General features: G+C 42.0%; 1 protein-coding gene and 1 long non-coding RNA gene across 2 annotated transcripts in view; one reads left to right on the plus strand and one right to left on the minus strand.

Moving 5' to 3' along the window:
- The first annotated feature begins 11,575 nt into the window (after nt 1–11,575).
- The window catches only part of LOC135522295 (E3 ubiquitin-protein ligase pellino homolog 1-like), a 44,571-nt gene continuing 29,440 nt past the window's right edge, over nt 11,576–26,706 (plus strand). The window contains exon 1 of the mRNA XM_064948412.1: nt 11,576–11,845. The gene's annotated coding sequence lies outside the window, so the exon portion shown is untranslated. The remainder of the gene's footprint in view (nt 11,846–26,706) is intronic.
- LOC135520522 (uncharacterized) lies at nt 21,156–26,416 on the minus strand. The gene is made up of 3 exons (XR_010452398.1): nt 26,301–26,416; nt 25,799–25,890; nt 21,156–24,877 (listed from the first exon to the last, which is right to left on the minus strand). It is a non-coding gene; the product is annotated as an uncharacterized LOC135520522 (long non-coding RNA).

Below are 26,706 nucleotides of genomic sequence, written 5' to 3' on the forward strand. Positions count from 1 at the left end.
TTAGGTCTATAATAATCCTCAATCATTTTAATTTGAAACAATCCACAATCCAAATTTCCCAAATTAACTGATTCATCTATGACACATGTTCTTGATTCAAATATTTTAATTGAAAATGTTTAGGCCACTGAAAGAGCTTCTCAACATACATAGACATTGTCAAGCATCAAGGCGAGGGAATAGAAAATCACCATTCTACTCTTTAATAATAACCTGTGCCCCTACAATATAATCTACTGGCATGGTTCATGAATGTATTGCAATATGCCATGATTCAAAAGAAATGTAATTTAATTATTGCAGAACTGAAAGGTCACTGTGTAAACATAATACTCCACATAATTATTAATGACTTCATAACCATTCAATTATTAATTTCCAATCACACTTAAATATTATATCATACTGAAATATGTAGTCTGTTGTAGTTATAAATTAATCAATATTAGTTAACCAATATATAATCAAAATGTTCTCAAATAAAGGACACACTATGTCCTTTATTTAAATGCCATTCCCATCCAGTGGTTTCCCCTTGCGCCTGTCTGGTTCATGGTTTTGACCATTCTGCCTACCCTGTTCCTTGTCCTACCACACTGGATTATTTGACCTCTGCCTACCCTGAGACTGCCTGCCATTCGGTACCTTTTGGACTCTAATCTGGATTATTGACCTCTGGTTGACCTTTCGTTTTGCCTACCCCCTGTTCTAGTAATAAACTTTTGTTACTTCAACACTGTCTGCATCTGGGTCTTCCCTGAAACGTGATACTGGAAGCCTTTTTATTTCATGACCATTTCAAACCAACAGCACTCAATACCATGAAAAAAAAAATCACAACTAACAGAAATAGGTAGGCTATATTTTATAGAAAATCAGAAGACAGAACATTGCTGCACAATCAATTTTGTCAGCTAAGGCTCAAAGAGGCTAAAAAACGCAGTAGTTCACAATGTATTGCGATCTGGGGAAGAAACAACGAGAGGGGGGATGAAGTTCAGCCATATTGTTGTATTGTGAGTATTAAATCATGTGTTACCTTCTTGAACCTGAACGACACCAGACACTTTATTTCAGTGTTCTCAAAACGTGCTTAGTCTTATGAAACAATATTAAATGTTTCTGTTTATTCTTATGTAAACCTAACCCTATGCTATAACCACATTAGAACCTACTGTATATTATAATCATAACCCTCTGCTATAAATTGCAGGATTCAGTGGCACTATCAAAGGGTGGAGTACAAAAACGAGCCACTGAAAAAGAAATGAAGATCCTCCACATACCAGGAAAGGTTGATCCTCGATGAAGGGGAAGTAGGGATGGGCTTCTCAGCGTAGCCCCAGGTGCCTGAAACACAAGGCCCTTGCATAGGAACTGGCCGTCCTCGAACTTGGCACAGAGCTCCAGTGCCACGTCAGTGGGAGGAGCCTCCTCCACTGTGCCACACCCACAGGCCGGACTGATGTCAAAGCTGGGTAGCCAAGGTAAGTGTCTTAGAAAGGGTAGTTAGTCTAAGTCTTATGTACTTTGTTTAATTGTTTATATCTACAATACTTACTGACCTTGTCCAAAGTGGACATTGACACTTCCATCCTCCCAACTCTGGTGGCATTTTCCCAATCCACATGGCAATGGAATTCCAATACAACTTAGAGCAGGTTTTTTCTAAGGTACATCAAGATAATAAATATTATTTGTAGCTGAGCTAACTAGTATCTAATAAGCAGTGCCGATTTTAGCATGTAAATCTTGGCAGGGAAACCCCCCCCAAAATGAGGTCTGGGCTTTGACTAGGCCATTCCAAGATATTTAAATGTTCCCCTTAAACCACTCAAGTGTTGCTTTAGCAGTATGCTTAGGGTCATTGTCCTGCTGGAAGGTGAACCTCTGTCCAAGTCTCAAATCTCTGGAAGACAAACAGGTTTCCCTCAAGAATTTCCCTGTATTTTTCACCATCCATCATTCCTTCAATTCTGGCCAGTTTCCCAGTCCCTGATGGTGTTCTCGGGGTGATGAGAGGTGTTGGGTTTGCGCCAGACATAGCATTTTCCTTGATGGCCAAAAAGCTACATTTGAGTCTCATCTGACCTGAGTACCTTCTTCCATATGTTTGGGGAGTCTCCCACATGTCTTTTGGCGTACACCAAATGTGTTTACTTATTTCTCTCTTTAAACAATGGCTTTTTTTCTGTCCACTTTTCCATAAAGCCCAGCTCTGTGGAGTGTACGGCTGAAAGTGGTCCTATGGACAGATACTCCAATCTCCGCTGTGGCGCTTTGCAGCTCCTTCAGGGTTATCTTTGGTCTCTTTGTTGCTTCTCTGATTAATGCCCTCCTTGCTTGGTCCGTGAATTTTGGTGGGCGGCCCTCTCTTGGCAGATTTGTTGTGGTGCCATATTCTTTCCAATTTCAAATAATGGATTTAAGGGTGCTCCATGGAAACCCTAATCTCTTTTATAACCCTAATTTGAACTGTACTTCTCCACAACTTCATCCCTGACCTGTTTGGAGAGCTCCTTGGTCTTCATGGTGCCGCTTGCTTGGTGGTGCCCCTTGCGTACATACGCACCACTTTTCCATTTTTGTATTTTTTTAAACAAGTCATTTTTTTCATTTCACTTCACCAATTTGGACTATTTTGTGCATGTCCATTACATGAAATTCAAATAAAAATCAATTTAAGTTACAGCTTGTAATGCAACAAAATAGGAAAAACACCAAGGGGGATGAATACTTTTGCAAGGCACTGTAGCTGATATGGCTTGCTTAAACAAATGTGGTTTCTACTGACAATTGAGGTGTACAAACTATGGAATAAAGGAAAGACAAGCGGAAAAGAGGCAATCCGTAATTTCGATTAAGACATTAATGAACGCTCGACGACAGACCTAGTCCATATAACTATTTGTAACAATCAGCACATTCAAATGTACAGTGACAGAATTCAGAACATGGGCTGTTCTTACAGTGTACTCCCTGTACAACAAGTCAGAACCGTAGAATAAATAAAGTTGGCATATAAACAGACAATGAAAGCTCTTACAATAGTCAATGATTATATTTCTCTAAAACAGGTTATAGGCAACACGTGCTCCACCAACTTAGCACAATAGGTGTAAATAATAGGTGAAAATATACAAAATTATTAGGGTGAGGCACATTGAATGCTGTTTGGGTCTTTGCGTGTCAATAAAGATACGTCAAATAATTTTTGACGCGTTAAATAAGCTTTTAATTTGACACGTAAATAACACAATTCTATTATAGAATGTTGTGTGTGCTGAATTTGCATGTGCAAGCCAAGCACCACCACTACTATCAGTAACACTGTCACAGCTATACAAAAAAAGTTGTCAAACAAGCACACACCAGGTGTAACGGCTGGCTGAAGGAGAGGACCAAGATGCAGCGTGGTAAGTATCCATGTTAGATTTATTCGATAACTGAACACTGAAACACAAAGTAAACAAAAGAACAACCGAAACAGTCCTGTCTGGTAGAGAGACAGAAAACAACTACCCACAATTCAAGTGGGAAAAACAGGCTGCCTAAGTATGGTTCTCAATCAGAGACAACGATTGCCAGCTGCGTCTGATTGGGAACCATACCAGGCCAAACACATAGAAATGGAAAACATTGAAGACAAAACATAGAATGCCCACCCCAACTCACACCCTGACCAAACTAAAACGGAGATATAAAAAAGGAACTAAGGTCAGGACGTGACACTAGGCCATGAACGATGTGTTTACAATGCTGCGTTGGTGAAAATAGACCAAATTATTAGGGAGAGGCACATGGGCTACTAGCAGCTTACTACACAAAATACACTAAGTATTACTTTCTTAGCTACAGTATACATACAGTGCCTTGCGAAAGTATTTGGCCCCCTTGAACTTTGCGACCTTTTGCCACATTTCAGGCTTCAAACATAAAGATATAAAACTGTATTTTTTTTGTGAAGAATCAACAACAAGTGGGACACAATCATGAAGTGGAACGACATTTATTGGATATTTCAAACTTTTTTAACAAATCAAAAACTGAAAAAATGGGCGTGCAAAATTATTCAGCCCCTTTACTTTCAGTGCAGCAAACTCTCTCCAGAAGTTCAGTGAGGATCTCTGAATGATCCAATGTTGACCTAAATAACTAATGATGATAAATACAATCCACCTGTGTGTAATCAAGTCTCCGTATAAATGCACCTGCACTGTGATAGTCTCAGAGTTGCGTTAAAAGCGCAGAGAGCATCGTGAAGAACAAGGAACACACCAGGCAGGTCTGAGATACTGTTGTGAAGAAGTTTAAAACCGGATTTGGATACAAAAAGATTTCCCAAGCTTTAAACATCCCAAGGAGCACTGTGCAAGCGATACTATTGAAATGGAAGGAGTATCAAACCACTGCAAATCTACCAAGACCTGGCTGTCCCTCTAAACTTTCAGCTCATATAAGGAGAAGACTGATCAGAGATGCAGCCAAGAGGCCCATGATCACTCTGGATGAACTGCAGAGATCTACAGCTGAGATGGGAGACTCTGTCCATAGGACAACAATCAGTCGTATATTGCACAAATCTGGCCTTTATGGAAGAGTGGCAAGAAGAAAGCCATTTCTTAAAGATATCCACAAAAAGTGTCGTTTAAAGTTTGCCACAAGCCACCTGGGAGACACACCAAACATGTGGAAGAAGGTGCTCTGGTCAGATGAAACCAAAATTGAACTTTTTGGCAACAATGCAAAACGTTATGTTTGGCGTAAAAGCAACACAGCTCATCACCCTGGTCACAGGATCCCCACTGTCAAACATGGTGGTGGCAGCATCATGGTTTGGGCAAAAGGTGGCGCTACAAAGTATTAACTTAAGGGGACTGAATAATTTTGCTCGCCCAATTTTTCAGTTTTTGATTTGTTAAAAAAGTTTGAAATATCCAATAAATGTTGTTCCACTTCATGATTGTGTCCCACTTGTTGATTCTTCACAAAAAATAAAGTTTTATATCTTTATGTTTGAAGCCTGAAATGTGGCAAAAGGTCGCAAAGTTCAAGGGGACCGAATACTTTCGCAAGGCACTGTACACAAGTAATATTTTAAACTGGGTGACTTTCACTTTTACTTGAGTCATTTTCTATTAAGGTATCTTTACGTTTAGTAAAAAGTATGACAATTGGGTACTTTTTCCACCACTGCCTAAAATAAAATGCTCAATGGACATTTCACTTTTTAAAAGTTTCCTCTATCACAGAACCTCAAAGTAGAGTACCATAGCAATAATATTCTAAAATAGAAATACAAGGACTGTCTTTTGTTTATTGGTATGATGCATCTTTATCTGAGTAATTTATAGGCACAGTCTGTTTCAAATGTCATCATGTACTCTATACACTGATTGTACAAAACATTCGGAACACCTTCCTAATATTGAGTTCCAACCTCGTTCAACAAGGATGCAGGCCCATATGGACCCCAATGCTTCCCACAGTTGTGTCAAGTTGTCTAGATGTCCTTTGGGTGGTGGACCATTCTTGATACACACGTGAAACTGATGGGCTTGAAAAACCTGACACACTCAAACCGGTGCACCTGGCAACTACTACCATACCCTGATCAAAGGCACTTAAATCTTTTGTTTTTCCCGTTCACCCTCTGAATGGCACACATTCACAATCCATGTCTAAATTGTCTCAAGGCTTAAAAACCCTTCTGAGCCCTCTCCTGTACTCCCTGTTCACCCATGACTGCGCGGCAACGCACGCCTCCAACTCAATCATCAAGTTTGTGGACGACACAACAGTGGTAGGCTTGATTACCAACAACGACAAGACGGCCTACAGGGAGGAGGTGAGGGCCCTCGGAGTGTGGTGTCAGGACAATAACCTCACACTCAACGTCAACAAAACTAAGGAGATGATTGTGGACTTCAGGAAACAGCAGAGGGAACACCCCCCTATCCACATCGATGGAACAGTAGTGGAGAGGGTAGTAAGTTTTAAGTTCCTCGGCATACACATCACAGACAAACTGAATTGGTCCACTCACACAGACAGCATCGTGAAGAAGGCGCAGCAGCGCCTCTTCAACCTCAGGAGGCTGAAGAAATTCGGCTTGTCACCAAAAGCACTCACAAACTTCTACAGATGCACAATCGAGAGCATCCTGGCGGGCTGTATCAACGCCTGGTACGGCAACTGCTCCGCACACAACCGTAAGGCTCTCCAGAGGGTAGTGAGGTCTGCACAACGTATCACCGGGGGCAAACTACCCGCGCTCCAGGACACCTACACAACCCGATGTTACAGGAAGGCCATAAAGATCATCAAGGACAACACCCACCCGAGCCACTGCCTGTTCACCGCGCTATCATCCAGAAGGCGAGGTCAGTACAGGTGCATCAAAGCTGGGAAAGAGAGACTGAAAAACAGCTTCTATCTCAAGGCCATCAGGCTGTTAAACAGCAACCACTAACATTGAGTGGCTGCTGCCAACACACTGACTCAACTCCAGCCACTCCAATAATGGGAATTGATGGGAAAGGATGTAAAATATTTCACTAGCCACTTTAAACAATGCTACCTAATATGATGTTTACAGTGCCTTGCGAAAGTATTCGGCCCCCTTGAACTTTGCGACCTTTTGCCACATTTCAGGCTTCAAACATAAAGATATAAAACTTTATTTTTTTGTGAAGAATCAACAACAAGTGGGACACAATCATGAAGTGGAACGACATTTATTGGATATTTCAAACTTTTTTAACAAATCAAAAACTGAAAAATTGGCAGTGCAAAATTATTCAGCCCCCTTAAGTTAATACTTTGTAGCGCCACCTTTTGCTGTGATTACAGCTGTAAGTCGCTTGGGGTATGTCTCTATCAGTTTTGCACATCGAGAGACTGAAATTTTTTCCCATTCCTCCTTGCAAAACAGCTCGAGCTCAGTGAGGTTGGATGGAGAGCATTTGTGAACAGCAGTTTTCAGTTCCTTCCACAGATTCTCGATTGGATTCAGGTCTGGACTTTGGCTTGGCCATTCTAACACCTGGATATGTTTATTTTTGAACCATTCCATTGTAGATTTTGCTTTATGTTTTGGATCATTGTCTTGTTGGAAGACAAATCTCCGTCCCAGTCTCAGGTCTTTTGCAGACTCCATCAGGTTTTCTTCCAGAATGGTCCTGTATTTGGCTCCATCCATCTTCCCATCAATTTTAACCATCTTCCCTGTCCCTGCTGAAGAAAAGCAGGCCCAAACCATGATGCTGCCACCACCATGTTTGACAGTGGGGATCCTGTGACCAGGGTGATGAGCTGTGTTGCTTTTACGCCAAACATAACGTTTTGCATTGTTGCCAAAAAGTTCAATTTTGGTTTCATCTGACCAGAGCACCTTCTTCCACATGTTTGGTGTGTCTCCCAGGTGGCTTGTGGCAAACTTTAAACGACACTTTTTATGGATATCTTTAAGAAATGGCTTTCTTCTTGCCACTCTTCCATAAAGGCCAGATTTGTGCAATATACGACTGATTGTTGTCCTATGGACAGAGTCTCCCACCTCAGCTGTAGATCTCTGCAGTTCATCCAGAGTGATCATGGGCCTCTTGGCTGCATCTCTGATCAGTCTTCTCCTTGTATGAGCTGAAAGTTTAGAGGGACGGCCAGGTCTTGGTAGATTTGCAGTGGTCTGATACTCCTTCCATTTCAATATTATCACTTGCACAGTGCTCCTTGGGATGTTTAAAGCTTGGGAAATCTTTTTGTATCCAAATCCGGCTTTAAACTTCTTCACAACAGTATCTCGGACCTGATTGGTGTGTTCCTTGTTCTTCACGATGCTCTCTGCGCTTTTAACGGACCTCTGAGACTATCACAGTGCAGGTGCATTTATACAGAGACTTGATTACACACAGGTGGATTGTATTTATCATCATTAGTCATTTAGGTCAACATTGGATCATTCAGAGATCCTCACTGAACTTCTGGAGAGAGTTTGCTGCACTGAAAGTAAAGGGGCTGAATAATTTTGCACGCCCAATTTTTCAGTTTTTGATTTGTTAAAAAAGTTTGAAATATCCAATAAATGTCGTTCCACTTCATGATTGTGTCCCACTTGTTGTTGATTCTTCACAAAAAAATACAGTTTTATATCTTTATGTTTGAAGCCTGAAATGTGGCAAAAGGTCGCAAAGTTCAAGGGGGCCGAATACTTTCGCAAGGCACTGTACATACCCTACATTATTCATCTCATATGTATACGTATATACTGTACTCTATCATCTACCGCATCTTTATGTAATACATGTATCACTAGCCACTTTAACTATGCCACTTTGTTTACATACTCATCTCATATGTATATACTGTACTCGATACCATCTACAGTATCTTGCCTATGCTGCTCTGCACCATCACTCATTCATATCTTTATGTACATATTCTTTATCCCCTTACACTGTGTATAAGATATTAGTTTTGGAATTGTTAGTTAGATTACTTGTTGGTTATTACTGCATTGTCGGAACTGGAAGCACAAGCATTTCGCTACACTCGCATTAACATCTGCTAACCATGTGTATGTGACAAATAAAATTTGATTTGATTTGATTAACCTGCATCCTCACCTTCATCTACACTGATTGAAGTTTTAATTTTCATTGACTGACTTTAAAAGTGACATCAATAAGGGATCATCGCTTTCACCTGGATTCACCATGTCAGTAAATGTCATGGAAAGAGCAGGTGTTCCTAATATTTTGTACCCTCAGTGTATATACCCAACGTATGTCCATGTATTTACAAAATGAACACTAGATGGCACAACTTACTCAGTGTGGGTCTGCCATCTGAGTTCACCCATGGAACCCATGAATCATATACTTACTGTATGTGTATTTCTTTGCATTTCAATTGATCCTGTTCAGTCCAGGAAATGCGACCACGCCATGTGACAAAACTTTTGGGGTTAAGGGTTGGTCTCTAATGAAAAAGCACACCATTCAGGCATTGCACAGATATATGGACACAATATACAAACAGCCAAATCTCTAATCTGCACTCTCCACTATTTGCTCTTGTAAGGATCTTATTTGACACACTACCACTACAACTGCTACAGTACCCGCACCCGCCCTTTTTCACCTCACATCACATTGTCCATGACCTCTGGTCCCACGGTGACCTTGAACCAGCCATGTCATCGTTACCATGCTCGGAGAATGTATCTGATTACCCTAGCACCTGGCTGGTAGAGAGAGAGAGATGGAAGGAAGGATAAGGAGAAAGAGGAGGGATGTAGAAGAGAATAACTTTTTTTTTAAGAATAAGAGAGCTGTGCAAAAACATCTGGATGAAAAGGGATACTACTGAGATATTCCCAGCATTTTACCTTATATGGCCTATATAGCCCTTTGGTTCTTTGTCAAATAAAATTAAATGAATTTTCTGAGAAATTCTGTAAACACTAACATTGTACATGTAGTGATGATATTACTGTTATACGTTGTGATGTTTTTACTGTTATTGCTAGGTAATAGGAATACAGTGTATTGTATTTACTACACTGTTTGACACATTTCCTAAGGCAAATGCCTACAGACTGCCTTGTTCTTGTCTGGTAAAATTGAGTATTGGGAACATTATTGTAACCTCCCTACCCAACAATGAAGTGAGTGTTAGAGGAAAAACAAAAGGTATTGGACATCAGGAACAGATTATGAAACCTAAGTGTCATTCAGCTCAAGTACGATACAGAGACTTATTCACACACCACAGCCAACCATGACTCAGCTATCATCGCCTACATATTAAAGCTCCAACCAACACACACACACCCTGATGAAGAGGTTATTGAGAGGGCAGGCATTGATTCATTGACAATGACAATGCAGAAACAGACGCTCGCGCTTATGTATTGTCTCAGCTTGTCATCTCCCACCCCTATTCACTCAACTGTTTTATTTTAGAATGGACTGCAGTGGTGAATTCACTTATTTCACTTCATTTTACATAAGCTGTTATTATATACATGTACTGCTATTACCTATGTGCTCAAGCACACGGATAATGTATTTATCCTGGTTTCTCTCTCTTCCTTTCGCTCTCTCTCTCTCTCTCAAATGCAAGCACACGCACACACGCACACACACACACACACACACACACACACACACACACACACACACACACACACACACACACACACACACACACACACACACACACACATAGCATTACAATACTTGTGAAGACTTTTTGGGGACTGATCAACAATTGATTTCCATTCAAAATTCTACTTTTCTTTACTCTTTACCCTAACCCTAACTCCGTACCCTAAACCTAACCCCTAACACTAAACCTAATTTTTACCCTAAACCTAAACCCTAACCCTAAAATAGCCTTTTTCCTTGTGAGTATCGGCCAAATGTCCTGACTTGCCAAATGCCCCCCCCCTCCCCCCATACACACACACACACACACACACACACACACACACACAAATGCACCCTCCCCCCATACACACACATAAGAATCCAGAGAAGAAGGACTTCTGCGTCTTCCAAGTTTGTGGTATTTGAAACACTACGTAAACATATCAGTGTTCATGGTTACAGTCTCCATGACTGCATGACAACAGCTTACAGGTTAGCCGTACAAGCGCTTAGTGGTTTGGAAACGTAATATTTGCTAGTATTAGCACAGCGTTCGCTGCACCCTATGCTCCTACTGAACTCTCAAGAACCAAATGCAGCGCTGTTGCTATGTTGATGTGTGTTTCATTGCTGGAGGAAAAAAATGTCCCTCAGGTTTTCGGCAGTATGGTGTGAAGAGCTCTTTGAAAGTGTGGGACAAATGGCAGATATTGAAGCAGGAATACATGAATTATGTCTGTGTAAAGACAAGCAAGCAAGACTGAAGAAGACCATTTTTTTTCCAATCAAATGCAGAGGCAAACCAATAAATTGTGAACTAAGAGGTTATTCAAAAGTCACGGTATGGGACGATAAACGGGTGTCCTGACTCTCTGAGGTCATTAAAGATCCCATGGCACTTATCGTAAGAGCAGGGGTGTTAACCCCGGTGTCTTGGCTAAATTCCCAAGCTGTCCCTCATACCATTACGGTCACCTAATCATCTCCAGCTTACAATTGGCTCATTCATCCCCTCCTCTCCCCTGTAACTATTCCCCAGGTCATTGCTGTAAATGAGAATGTGTTCTCAGTCAATTTACCTGGTAAAATAACGCTTAAATTAATAAAAATAAAAATAAAGTGTAAAGGTAGTGTTAGGGGTTAGGGAAAATTGGATTTTGAATGGGACAGAATTGTTGCCACAAGGTTAGTTGTACTGTGTGTGTGTGTGTGTGTGTGTGTGTGTGTGTGTGTGTGTGTGTGTGTGTGTGTGTGTGTGTGTGTGTGTGTGTGTGTGTGTGTGTGTGTGTGTGTGTGTGTGTGTGTGTGTGTGTGTGTGTGTGTGTTATTTCCAGTAGACTGAGCGACAACTACAAGGCCCATGGTACGTTTCGACGCGTCTCATGACGTAACTTCATGTGAGCACAAGCAGACTGGAGCCCGATTGTAAAGATTGCTCACTCTAGTATTGTCCTACACTGAGTCCGTTTACCAGTACATTAGAGCGAAAATAGTTGGACAGCATATAACAACGTCATAAACACATTTTAGCAGGTGAATGTAAAAAATAACTCGACAATTCGGTGTTTAGGTCAGCACGGACAGAATTGCTTTCCTTTCAATCTTCGGTGTGCGTTTTTCTCAGCTGGAGCATTCAAATTGGATTTCGAGCGAATATCGGGAAAGTCCAGATGATGCTGTCGGATTGTCATTAGGTAAGGCGAGTTTGAAACGCATACAATGTGCTTTATTTTATGTAGCTAAAGTGTTATTTTACGGCAATTTGCTTGGCTACCAAGGGGAAAGTTATTGTCATCATCAGTCAAATATAAAATTGTAGCCTAATTGTTGCACACCTTTACACTTTTTGTTGTTGTCGACTATTACCCATAGTAGGCCTAGCCTACAATGTATGACTTTCCACTTTCAAGTTAGCCTTTTCATGGCACAGAAACCAAACAATGACAACGTTTTCCAGCGGTAAGAAATACCTAAACCGAGGTTGGTTTTTATTGCCCATTGTCATCATTCACACGTTGAAACCAAGTAGCTTACCTACCTATTTAACTATTAAGAGAGAGGTAAGTATGTGGACTTGAAATGTGCCTATGGCACTTTTTGAAGTATATATATGACGTTACTGGTTGTGCACAATGAAGGGTCTCTCTTTCCCTTGTGTGGTTGACAAGCCGGTTTGGCCCGCTCGGAGAAAGCCCAGCTGGGGGCTATTGTTCCCACCACATAAACTGATTTGCATGCATCATCTCGCTTGAGCATCTGGCCTCGTCAGTCTCTCTTTTGTTTCCTCCAAATTCGGCTCATTTGCTCAACTGTCCAGTCATATTCATTTCTGTCGGCTATCATAGTAGAGCTGTGTTTGTGTGTAGCATATGCCTGTCTTTACTTTGAAATACCCTTTGACCCTTCTCTGTGTAGGGCTAGGCCTATTTGAAGAGAAACTGGCTTCGATTCAAACTGTCATCTGTGTATGGTAGGTCTGTTGGTAGCCTACTGTGTATCCTTTGAAATTCCCTTTCCTCCTCTAGTCTATTATAAGCACGATTGTGCTGTCAGAGAACACTGACTTTGCATCATCATACTGTCATCTGACTACACTCCTCAGTAGTGGACGACATCCTCTGCGGATTGCTTGGGAGAGTTTAAAAATAACACCGTCATATCACTCTCACCAGAGTTTCCATTCCTGAAATGGGCTGGATCCGTTTCCTTTATTTAATCAGGCCGGTCTCCCTACTCGACTCCAACCTCCCCAGATGAGATGCTCTTACCGACTCACCCCTGGTATGTCGACGGGTTGTGCGGGGATCGGTTATGCAAGTCCATTTGTTTGGGGCGAAAAGCCCTCAGGATTGGGTGTCTGTTTCATGCCTTGATTAGGGAATAAAAAGAAACGTGGGGTCATCGAAGGCTGCTGAGGCTGAACATGAATGGAGCTCTTCAGAGACTGCCATTTGTGAGGATCCCGTTAGGATTCTATGGCTCGGCAGTCGCAAAAGGATAGCAAACACAATTAGTTAACATCAACCCCGGGGCACGTACTGAGAGCATGTAGCCTATGGTGTATTACACATAGCCTACTACAAGTTACTAAGTAATTCATAGGCTATATCATGTTAACAACAGCAACATTGGGTGTGCCACGATGACCCACATTTAGGCCTATGTTTGTGTAGTGTAAGCATGCACCGCTTATAACTGTATTTTAGCCTACATTCCCTGTCAAGGGCCCTTTACATGCTCACCATTCTCATGACTTTGGTTCATGTTTAGGTTATAACTTGTGTGACACATCTCTTTTGAACAGAGTGAATGAGCAGACAAAACATTCATTAAACTACACGCCACCTAGCCTGAACCTTTTTCTGTTCAACTTGATGTCTGTTCAACTTGCTGTCTGTTCAACTTGCTGTCTGTCATAGCTCTGAGTCAGCGAATGCTGTACATCTGTCTAAGTTGGAGATCTGCTTCTGTGGTAAAGTCAATTAATGAAAGTCATTCCTGGAAAGATCCCTTTGTTTCCCTTTTGCCCACTGGACAGAAAGATACAAATGCTATTGAATTGGTCCACTCCTCTCCTCTCCACATTCCTTCCTCTGCTTTACCCCACTCCTTCATTGTTATCAAGGTCGACTTGATGTGTTGGAAAGGTCCAGTCGTGGGCACCTACAAGCCACCACCTCTTATCTCTCTCGGGTTACGTCCGAAATGGCACCCTATTCCCTATGTAGTGCACTACTTTTGACCGGGGCCCATAGGGTTCAGCTCAAAAGTAGTAGCCTACATAGTAAATAGGACGCAACCTAATTTTCTTGTTCTCCCTGAACTTGGAAAATGGGGAGGTTGTCTACCTGGCCGATTTCGCTTCAACGCTATAGGTGGAACACATTTGCTTGGGAACTTTGTTTTGCCCATGGTTACCTCCCAACTTTTCACCGTTCTTCTGACTGATGATTGGAGAGTGTGGAAAAACAAATAAAAGTGGTGTCTTTCTGTCCTGAATTTGTATGATAGTATAATGTGGTGTGTTCTCTGTGACATTGCTGCTCATAAGCAAATGGCCGGTATCCTTACCTATAGCTAAATCGCTGCCTTGTATGAGGATGACACCAGTAGTTGACAGATGGAACCTATCTTTTTTAGTTTTCATTTCAGAAGACCATCTTCACTCTCTGAGGGAGATTCATAATTCATTTTTTTGTTGTTGTATTTAACCTTTGTTTAACTAGGCAAGTCATTTAAGAACAAATTCTTATTTATGACGGCCTTCCCCGGCCAAACCCTAACATGGACGATGCTGAGCCAGTTGTGCGCCGCCCTATGGGACTCCTAATCACGGCCGGTTGTGATACACCCTGGAATCAAACCATGGTCTGTAGTGACGCTTCTAGCACTGAGATGCAGTGCCCTAAACCGATGTGCCACTAGGCAGAACATAGTATACTTTTTTTCTAAAAACAATTATTTATTTGCCTTTCAGGGTAGTCTGTGTTCTACCTCAATGAATAATTCAAAGGGTTTGAAATGTAAACTGCCACCCTCCATCTGCTACCTCAACAGTCAGACTGCTGAGGTTATGTCACCGTTGGACTCCATTTTAAAACTGACATGATGACATCTCCCCTAACCCCCATTGTTAATGACGTTAATAAAGAAGAATAAACTTCGACTGTATTAAATGATCTGGAAAGTCAGTATCTCTCTTTCTGTCTCGGTCTCTTTCTTTCTCTTGCTCAAGACCGCCATAAGCTTATTAGCCTGCAGTCTAACCCTTTTTATGAGGTGCTGTGTTTGGATCAGACTTTGCCCCTCCCTTGATAATCTCTTTATAGAGACTGGGTGCCTATGAAATGGCCACCTACAGCCCATAGCAACCCTCTTTATTGGCACCTATGACTTCTGTGAACAGGATTACAGTAGAAGTCCTAAGAGCCTTGTTAGGCTTACACAGTATGTACTGGGTATTTTGTAAATAACCATCGTAACAATGACAAAAATAGTACAAAATGCATTAAATGTAATAATGCATCTTTGGAAATGAGCTACGACATACCTAATAAATACAACACAGCTCTGGTGACAGCCTTGTCTCAAAAAGGAATGGTTTTCACCACGTGGAAGTGAAGTTTCTCCCCCTGACCGTGCTGTTCTGCTCGTAAAATGACTACCAAATTTGCCCAACTTTGTTAGAGAAAATGCTATTGGGTGAACTATATCTACTTGAATATAAAGTTGAATCGCCCTTCTCCTAAAAATGAATGCGTTACGACGATTATGGCGATTCTTTTTGTTAGTTCACTGTTATTGTCCATTAGCTACAGTACTTGTTGATGTGCAGTTAGTGTTCTTTATTGCCATGACATGTCCTACCCGGACCACGTACAATGTCTCTCTCTCTCTGTACTACCACCAAGCACAGAAGCTGTGTCGTGTTTTCTCTGTGTGATGTTCGTCTGACACCAAATCGCGCGCCCCCTCCCCTCCCCCGACTCACTGTCTTGCGGTTAAAAACGATTCACCACCCAGTCAGGCCGGAGGCTGTTACGTTTGTCACGAGTGGAACGAAAGGGGTGCAACAACAGTGTCCTTGTTGCTGCGGGAGGAGTGAAGTCACTTTAGAAGTCGCCCTCCTTGTCTTGGGAGAGGGTGGGTCTCTGTGCTGTAGCTGCAAAGCTCCTCCATTATCCAGTAACAGGCTAGTGAATGGGCCTCTGTCCTCTGCAGTGAACTGGCTTTATTCATGGCCAGGGAATATATAAATGTGACTGATTTGCAGGGTGTTTCTTTTCAAGAAGACTTGGCCTCTGCTCTATTTTATCTGCTAACCTGTTGGGACCTTAAAAACACATATTGTCAGAGATTCTCTGTCTTTGGAAATGATGTTGAGAGCCTCCTCTAAGGGAGTCTTTGTAGGGTGCAACGGTGTATGATTGTTCCCAGTTCCGACTGAGGATAGTTGCTGCAACACACAGTTTGTAGGCTGATGTAATCTACTTACAGAGCCAGCTGAGCTATGGCTCATTGCCTTGGTGGTAGGTACAGTGAATTTGAATGAATTTGAATGTATGTTTTTGTAGGATATTCAAAATGCCATTATCGCGAGAATCAAGGTTTTGTTATTTTTGTTTTGTTTTATGAGTGTTTTTATTTTTTTTACCTTTCATTGAACTAGGCAAGTCAGTTAAGAACCAGTTCTTATTTTCAATGATGGCCTAAGTACAGTGGGTTAACTGCCTTGTTCAGGAGCAGAATGACAGATTTGTACCTTGTCAGCTCGGGGATTCGATCTCTCAAACTTTCGGTTACTAGTCCAACGCTCTAACCACTAGGCCACGCTGCCGTGTTTATGTCCGCTTGTTCTCATGTATTTTTGTTCTCGTCTCCTTCGCTCCTCTGTGCTGTGTGCACCTTCCCATTTACACCAGAGACCAATGCTTCGGTCCAAAATCAGCATTGGCGTTATTTTGGACAGATTTTAGCGAGAGTGTAACCTCTTGCTTCGCCTCTTCCTCTATGGTTTACGCACACACCATGCCCCTCCCCCTGCCTCTCACGACAACAAAGTTGAGAGATCACATCTTCCTCTCTGACAACCGGTTTCAACTCGCTATTTGACATGACTGACATGTTTCCCACGCCTCAGCAGAGGTGACCGGTCTGCTCCTGATCCCCAAGATCGTCAATAATTCAATTATTTGTGGGTCTTGTGGTTGTGGAAGGCTTATATTTAGCCTAGGTATAACTCCACAATGGGAACGGCCGACACCTCAAAGGGCCAGATAATACCACCATTGTTGTGGGGGTGCCATGTCCACAGCTCCACCCCTTACAGTTCCAGTGCCAGAATCACATGGCAGTGTGTGGAGATAATATAAACATGTCAAGGGGAGGTTCTGAGAAGAGAAGAAGAGTGGGAATGACATACATCAAATCAAATTTATTTGTCACATACACATGGTTAGCAGATGTTAATGCAAGTGTAGCGAAATGCTTGTGCTTCTAGTTCCGACAATGCAGTAATAACCAACGAGTAATCCAACCTAACAATTCCAAAACTACTGCCTTATACACACAAGTGTAAATGGATAAAGAATATGTACATAAAGATATATGAATGAGTGATGGTACAGAACGGCATAGCCAAGATGCAGTAGATGGTATTGAGTACAGTATATACATATGAGATGAGTAATGTAGGGTATGTAAACATGATATTAAGTAGCATTGTTTAAAGTGGCTAGTGATATATTTTACATCAATTTCCATCAATTCCCATTATTAAAGTGGCTGGAGTTGAGTCAGTGTGTTGGCAGCAGCCACTCAATGTTAGTGGTGGCTGTTTAACAGTCTGATGGCCTTGAGATAGAAGCTGTTTTTCAGTCTCTCGGTCCCTGCTTTGATGCACCTGTACTGACCTCACCTTCTGGATGATAGCGGGGTGAACAGGCAGTGGCTCGGGTGGTTGTTGTCCTTGATGATCTTTATGGCCTTCCTGTGACATTGGGTGGTGTAGGTGTCCTGGAGGGCAGGTAGTTTGCCCCCGGTGATGCGTTGTGCAGACCTCACTATCCTCTGGAGAGCCTTACGGTTGTGGGCGGAGCAGTTGCCGTACCAGGCGGTGATACAGCCCGACTGGATGCTCTCGATTGTGCATCTGTAGAAGTTTGTGAGTGCTTTTGGTGACAAGCCAAATTTCTTCAGCCTCCTGAGGTTGAAGAGGCGCTGCTGCACCTTCTTCACGACGCTGTCTGTGTGGGTGGACCAATTCAGTTTGTCCGTGATGTGTACGCAGAGGAACTTAAAACTTACTACCCTCTCCACTACTGCCCCATCGATGTGGATAAGGTGGTGCTCCCTCTGCTGTTTCCTGAAGTCCACAATCATCTCCTTTGTTTTGTTGACGTTGAGTGTGAGGTTATTTTCCTGACACCACATTCCGAGGGCCCTCACCTCCTCCCTGTAGGCCGTCATCGTCGTTGTTGGTAATCAAGCCTACCACTTTAGTGTTGTCCGCAAACCTGATGATTGAGTTGGAGACGTGCATGGCCACGCAGTCGTGGGTGAACAGGGAGTACAGGAGAGGGCTCAGAATGCACCCTTGTGGGGCCCCAGTGTTGAGGATCAGCGGGGTGGAGATGTTGTTACCTACCCTCACCACATGGGGGCGGCCCGTGAAGATGTCCAGTACCCAGTTGCACAGGGCGGGGTCGAGACCCAGGGTTTGGAGGGTACTATGGTACTATGGTGTTAAATGCTGAGCTGTAGTCGATGAACAGCATTCTCACATCGACATATTTTGTTATTTTATTTAGACAACAACAGAGGTCCACCAGAACAACAGAGTACACAGGTACAGTACCTTCAGAAAGTATTCATACCCCTTGACTTATTCCACATTTTGTTGTGTTACAGCCCGCATTTAAGTGCATTAAATTTAGATTTTGTGTCACTGGCCTATACAAACAATACACCACAATGTCAAATAATCTTTTACAAATGAATTACAAATAAAAACCTGAAATGTCTTGAGTCAATTACGATATAACCCCTTTGTTAGGGCATGCCTAAATGAGTTCAGGAGTTAAACATTTGCTTAAAATGTCACATAAGTTGCATGGACTCACTCTGTGCATGGAATGACTACCTCATCTCTGTACCCCACACATACAATTATCTGTAAGGTCCCTCAGATGAGCAGTGCATTTCTAACACAGATTAAACCACAAAGACCAGGGAGTTTTTCCAATGCCTCGCAAAGAAGGGCACTTATTGGTAGATGGGTAAAAAAAAAAAAAGAAGCAGATATCGCATATCCCTTTGAGCATAGTGAAGTTATTCATTACACGTTGGATGGTGTATCTGTCACGTCTGCTCCCGTTCTTCCTCCCCCTTGGAGTTTGAGGGCGCCAGGCTGCCCTGCATCACGCACTCCTTCCATCCATTACGCACACCTGCCTTCCCTCGTCACGTACATCAGCGATATTGGACTCACCTGGACTCACTCATCTGTTTATTTCCTCCCCTATATTTGTCAGTTCCCTTGCTCTGTTCCCCCGCGGCTGCATTAATTGTCTTTTGTTTGTGTTACCTGTTTGCTGACGCTGTTCCTGTCTCGTTCCATGTCCGTTCTTTATTAAATGTTTTACTCCCCGTACCTGCTTCGTCTCTACAGCGTCAACTCAAGTGACAGTATCAATACACCCAGTCACTACAAAGATACAGGCATCCACCCTAACTCAGTTGCCGGAGAGGCCGCTAAGGGATTTCATCATGAGGCCAATGGTGACTTTAAAACAGTTAAGAGTTTACTGGCTGTGATAACTAAGGATGGATCATCAACATTGTAGTTACTCCACAATACTAACCTAAATGACAGTGAAAAGAAGGAAGTCTGGAGAGAATAAATACATGCATCCTGTAAAGGGACTAAAGGAAAACTGAAAAACATTTGGCAAAGAAATTAACTTTATGTACTCAAAGCCTTGTAATTGAGGCGAATGGGAGACAGATATACCTTTCAGCAGGACAATAACCTGAAACAACAAGGCCAAATATACACTGGAGCTGCTTACCAAGACGACATTGAAGGTTCCTGAGAGGCCTAGTTACATTTTTGACTTCGGCATGAAAATCTATGGCAAGACTTGAAAATGACCATCTAGCAATGATCAACAACCAACTTGATACAGCCTGACATTTTTTTTAAAAGAATAATGGTCACATTTTGTACAATCCAGGTGTACGAAACTCTTGGACTCACAGCTGTAATCGCTGCCAAAGATGATTCCAACATGTATTGACTCAAGTGTGTAAATACTTATGTAAATGTGACATTTCTTTATTTAATTTTCAATAAAAGTGCTAAAAATTCTAAAAACATGTTTTCACTTTGTCATTTTGGGGTATTGTGTGTAGATGGTTGAGATTTTTATTTATTTAATCCAATTTGAATTTAGGCTGTGACAAAACAAAATGTGTAGTAAGTCAAGAGGTATGAATACTTTCTGATGGTGCTGTACCTGTGTACTCTGTTGTTCTGGTGGTCCTCTGTTGTTGTCTAAATAAAATGACCAAATATGTTGATGTATGTCATTCCCACTCTTCTTCTCTTCTCAGAACCTCCCCTTGACATGTTTATATTATCTCCACTCACTGCCATGTGATTCTGGCACTAGCACTGAAAGGGGTGGAGCTGTGGACATGGCACCCCCACAACAATGGTGGTATTATCTGGCCCTTTGAGGTGTCGGCTGTCCCCATTGGCACACAGAGTGGCATTCAGTGGGTGCAGCCACGGGCGGGCACGGCGTCACCAGACTCTCATTATTTATTGATCTAATGGCCGACTTAGCGGGAGAGCGACATGGAAAGGCCAGTGACTTTGGCCTCTCCAATCCTGGCCAGGGTCAGACAGAGAAGACCAGAGGAGAAGTTAGTGGCCCATGTTTAAATACCTGGGTTTCCTTTGTCAATGATGACTGGGTGGGTCACTTGTCTTGGGCTTGAAATAAATAGAAGTGAAACTGAATGAGTTGTTGTGACCTGGGACATGTCTACTGTAGGTATGTTTGGTTTATTGTGTTCCTTTCTGCACACAGTGGAGTACAGGTACAGATATAGGATCTTAATTTGAGCCAGTTTACTACTGAAGGAAAATAATCCTGCAGCAACAGGAAATGTGAATTATTATGTGGATGATAATTAATGGACATTTTTGTAGGGGTTGATAATATTTCTGTTAGGGCAAATCAAGTCTGAAATTTCTGTATGGAAATTACAAACTTTAGAAGCCTCTTTAACCCTTTGATGCTACAATCCCGTATTTGTGATCATTGTTGAGTGGTCCCTGCAGCGTACCGATCTCAAATACGTGATTGGAATAGTAGCAACAGAATGTATGACGCAACAAACATGTCGAAACACCATTGTTGTCTGAACAGCATCTAAAATGTTTTTTTTTTGTACTGATGGAAAATAAAGGTCTTAAACTTTATTCCTCATTTTGACCTTTTATTGTAAAAGATAAATGCGAACATCATCCAAGCATCACACGGAACACATCCACAGCCAAACTCACATCCACTACCAGATTCCATAAACAAGTCTAAATAACAGGTTGCTTTGACAAAAAAAAAACATAAATTAGCGACCTAACAGCTAGACTAGTTTACAAAGTATCACATCTCTGGTGAGCACAAGAGACTAATGTAATGCTGTTTAGAAAATAAATATATGTCAGCTAAGCTAACAGCAGCTAATTTGTTTATGATGGCAGCCATGTTTGTTTACGACTTCAACTGTAGCCAGCAAATAGCTTAGCATTAGCTCATCATAATCAGTACAACATTCAAGTATTTTACACACATCATATGTGTCCATTACAATCTATGCAAGATTCGGAATGCATGATTTGTCACCAGTACTTGAAAACATGTTAAATAAAACAGTAAATACATTATGATCCATCCAGTCGGAAGTTTACATACACTTAGGTTGGAGTCATTAAAACTTGTTTTTCAACCACTCCACAAATTTCTTGTTAGCAAACTATAGTTTTGGCAAGTCGGTTAGGACATCTACTTTGTGCATGACACAAATAATTTTTCCAACAATTGTTTACAGACAGATTATTTCACTTATAATTCACTGTATCACAATTTCAATGGGTCAGAAGTTTACATCCGCTAAGTTGACTGTGCCTTTAAACAGCTTGGAAAATTCCAGAAAATTATGTCATGGCTTTAGAAGCGTTTAATAGGCTAATTGACATCATTTGAGTCAATTGGAGGTGTACCTGTGGATGTATTTTAAGGCTTACCTTCAACTCAGTGCCTCTTTGCTTGACATCATGGGAAAATCAAAAGAAATCAGCCAAGACCTCAGAAAAAAATTTGAAGACCTCCACAAGTCTGGTTCATCCTTGGGAGCAATTTGCAAACGCATGAAGGTACCATGTTAATTTGTACGTAAGTATAAACACCATGGGACCACGCAGCCGTCATACCGCTCAGGATGGAGACATGTTCTGTCTCCTAGAGATGAACGTACTTTGGTGTGAAAAGTGCAAATCAATCTCAGAAAAACAGCAAAAGGACCTTGTGAAGATGCTGAAGGAAACAGGTACAAAAGTGTCTGTATCCACATTAAAACGAGTCCTATGTTGACATAACCTGAAAGGCTGCACAGCAAGCAAGAAGCCACTGCTCCAAAACCGCCATAAAATAGTCAGACTATGGTTTGCAACGGCACATGGGGACAAAGATCGTCTGATGAAACAAAAATAGAACTGTTTGGCCATCATGACCATCATTATGTTTGGAGGAAAAAGGGGGAGGCTTGCAAGCCGTGAAGCACGGGGGTGGCAGCATCATGTTGTGGGGGTGCTTTGCTGCAGGAGCGACTGGTGTACTTCACAAAATAGATGGCATCATGAGGGAGGGAAATTATGTGGATATATTGAAGCAACATCTCAAGACATCAGTCAGGAAGTTAAAGCTTGGTCGCAAATGGGTCTTCCAAATGGACAATGACCCCAGTCATATTGGATCCAAGTTAAACAATTTAAAGGCAATGCTACCAAATATTAATTGAGCGTATATAAACTTCTAACCCACTGCGAATATGATGAAAGAAAGAAATTCTGAAATAAATCATTCTCTCTACTATTTTTCTGACATTTCGAATTCTTAAAATAAAGTGGTGATCCTAACTGACCTAAAACAGGGATTTTTTTCTTGGATTAAATGTCAGAAATGGTGGAAAACTGAATTTAAATGTATTTGGCTGAGGTGTATGTAAACTTCCGACTTCAACTGTACATGTGGTGTGCTACAGCAGAAACGACAACACGATATACAGAAAATAAGCCACTTACTTTGATAGGAATGCATACATGCCCAATTTGCAAGACAAAGAACTATGAAGGCAATGTGGGCGCCAGCCAGAAAATGTTTTGGGAGAAAACGTTTGTTGTTTTGCCTGTTCTGACTAGAGATGCGCAATGTCTTCATCCTTGAGCTGGGGAAACACTCAGGAAGTACTTGGAAGAGAGAAGTTTGTCTCCTCAGTAAAGCCTCAAACATAAATTGTCCGCAAGAGTGAAATGGGCTACTACTTATACAAATTAACGAGGAGGCAGAACACACCTCAATTCAAACTGTTGTTAGAAAATAAAACTTGTTTGAAAATAATTTGAAATTGACAAGTTGAAACATAGCCTATTGATAATTAACAGGCAGCGTGCCTTGGTTTGAGGGCAGCGTGGGTAACTGTCCTGTTGAGAGCATTCTGACATCACGAGCATGAAAAAACTCACGCAGGGGCGATGGTTAGAGATATTTGCAACTCACTCGAGAAATATAACTCAAATACACTACAAATACACTCAGCAACAAAAGAGTGATGAAATTAAGATCCAGTCAGTGGAATCAGAAGATCAATCGTTGCACTGGTCATTAATAGTGGAGCTCCCAAACAGATCAAACAGTCAATAAATATTGAATTGGTTAGAATATTGAACACTTTTGAGATGACAATCCTATCCATTGCAGAGCACACAGAAGGCCATTGCATTGAACATTCTAATTTAGAACAGTATGATGTCATTGCATCATAACAATGAATGATATTACTGGCATTCCAAACATGTCATTAAACATTGTTGTGGTAAGTTTCCCAGGCAACACAATTCAAATTCCTGGATTCTGAAGACAGGAACCTCATTTAAAACATTTTATCATGAAGAGAAAAGGTGTGAGCAGAGGTTTGTGGTGGTTCTTCAGCGTTTTCATGTGTGGTGGCTCTACAGACATTGTGGATTCTACCCACCTTTACAGCAAAAGAAAGAAGACCACCCACCCAAAACCAGACCATGTACAACATTTTGACAATATCAGCTATGCGAGACAGACTAAAGAAGAAGCCAGATCAGATTACAAGTCTTTTGGCGATGGACCAATGGACAACCTCCTTGGACTGGTGAACCTGAGGGTGTCAATGTCCACCTTGTCCATGGATAGTCGAAAAGATGACCTGACCACTGATCCTCTTGTCTCTTGGAATTCTCAACCCTACTACCCCAAGAAACCATGGATGTCCGTCGATGAGATGCAGACGTACTCAGCAGAGACATCCTGGCCTTACTTCCCGTGGCAGATCGTGCCTCCTTCACCCCCTGTGCAGAGGAGAGCCTCCAGCATGTGGAGAGATATGGAGACGGCCCGTTCATCTAGCCCTGAGCTGCAGACTCCCACCCCAGAGGAGAGGAGCAGCTTCCTCCAGGAGAGCCGTTTATGTAAATATATGTCTTTGTCCTCCACTTCCTCCATGAGCCAGAACACTATCTCTCCCTGTGGGGGACTATGAGATGGAAAAGAAGTACATCAGATGCCAGAAGAACCAGGCTAAGGGCCAGGATGTGGCCCCACCTTACTGATGCCATCCAGCAGTGACGTGCAGAAAAAATGACTGTAAACAGGCAGACCACAATAAACAGACAGGCAGCAAGAAATAAATATACATTTTATCAATAATAATTTTCTCATCTTCATGATTTTTTTTTCTTCTGCATGATAAAATCGATTTCTGAACTAATACTTCCCAAATTTGCTGTGATCTGGTACAAGTCGCTCCTGCCTATGGACGTCACACGTCATCTGTTGCCTTTTTGACGGTTACGTTCGTTTTACGGCGAGTTAAAGTTGATCAGGACTGACGTGCTCTTCCGTGTTCTGCAGCAGAAAGTGATGGATATGGGTGTCTACCGTATCTGTATCAGCGACAACAATGAAAGCACTGGAACAGCAGCAAAAAGACTTTGTGATAGTTTCTATGAGCGATTTGAGCAGAAATGCAATGATCTGGCAGAAAGCAAAACTCATAGTAGCCCAAACAACTGATCAGAATAGAGAGGGGATGGCAAATCTACTTCAACATACTGGACAATATCAATGTTCATGTTCATGTTGTGCTGGGGACAATTAAAGGCCACTCTAAAATGTGCCGTTTTGTCACACAACACAATGCCACAGATGTCTCAAGTTTTGAGGGATCGTCCAATTGGCATGCTGAGTGCAGGAATGTCTAACAGAGCTGCTGCCAGAGAATTAAATGTTAATTTCTACCATAAGCCGCCTCCAATGTTGTTTTAGAGAATGTGGCAGTACGTCCAACCAGCCTTACAACCACATGTATGGCGTCATGTGGGCGAGCGGTTTTCTGTGGTCCACAGGCGTGGGGATATGGTATGGTTAAGCATAAGCTACGGACAATGAACACAATTACATTTTATCGAGGACAATTTGAATGCACAGAGAGACCGTGACGAGATCCTGAGGCCTATTGTCATGTCATTCATCCACCGCCGTCAACTCAATTAATTTGAAATGTTTCTAAAATCTCCTATGGGAAAAAGATTGGAACCATTTCCGTGTTTGACTTGCTAGGTTTTATGGGTATTATGACATGTCCGCTGTGGGGCTCAATAGTCAGCCTCAGACCTCACCGCACATCACTGCCATCCAGGGACAGCTATTTAATTGTGGTCCTAGACTGATTTCTAAATCAAGCGCTATTACTGTTATGACGTATGTAAGAAAGTACTGTGAGTTTTCCCGTTCTCACACTAGTAAGGAACAGAAAAAGTATGTTACCTTTCCTTGGATGAGATCGGACTGCTTCTGTAGCCACCGGGTGGTAGTTACTGATTTAAATCTAACAGACAGACAGGCCTTTGAAGAGTGATCTGTGAGAACAGAATGATGAGAAAAAAAGCCAGCCCGATTTTTTTGATGAAATTGAGAGATAGCTAATTGTGGGCACAGGATAGGTGGCTTATGACTTATAATTGGGACGGGTCAGGTTTTTTAAAATCTTGTGCTCATCTTTTTCTCTGTTCTTGTTGTTTCCCCATGGAAGCTTAAATCATTCATCAGATTTCACTGCTGTTCAAAGAACATACTCTGTCTCTTCAAACACTTAATACTTTACAGGGTTTTTTCTGGATCTAAAGGGTTTAGGTAGTGGGCGTGGCAAGGGGAGTGGCAGCGGGTACGGTTGGCCAGTCGGCGCGGCTGCATTTACAACAAAATCTATACCGCTAAATGAATTGTTTGGAAATTTTGAATTCTCCCTGACAAACAGGAAACCACTCACCCAGAGGCAGCGTTTCTGGTGGTCGAAGACTTTAACTCAGGAGAGCGACCAGGGGCGCAAAAACTCTAGAACACTTTTGTTCTACCCACAGAAATGCATACAAGGCCCTTCCTCGTCCTCCCTTCGGCAAATCTGACCATGACTCAATTCTCTTGCTTCCTGTTTACTAACAGAAGCTCAAACAGGAAGTACCAGTGATGTGCCCAATACGGAAGTGGTCGGATGAAGCAGACAAGAGGCTACAAGACTGTTTTGCTAGTCATATCCCAGACTGGGATAGGTTCCGGGATTCCTCCGATAGCATTGAGGTGTTTACCACAACAGTCACAGGCTTCATCAAGAAGTGCAAAGATGATGTTGTCTCCACAGTGACTATAAGAACGTATCCAATCCAAAAACCACGGAT

Source organism: Oncorhynchus masou, chromosome 4, assembly GCF_036934945.1.
Source record: "Oncorhynchus masou masou isolate Uvic2021 chromosome 4, UVic_Omas_1.1, whole genome shotgun sequence".
NCBI lineage: Eukaryota > Metazoa > Chordata > Actinopteri > Salmoniformes > Salmonidae > Oncorhynchus > Oncorhynchus masou.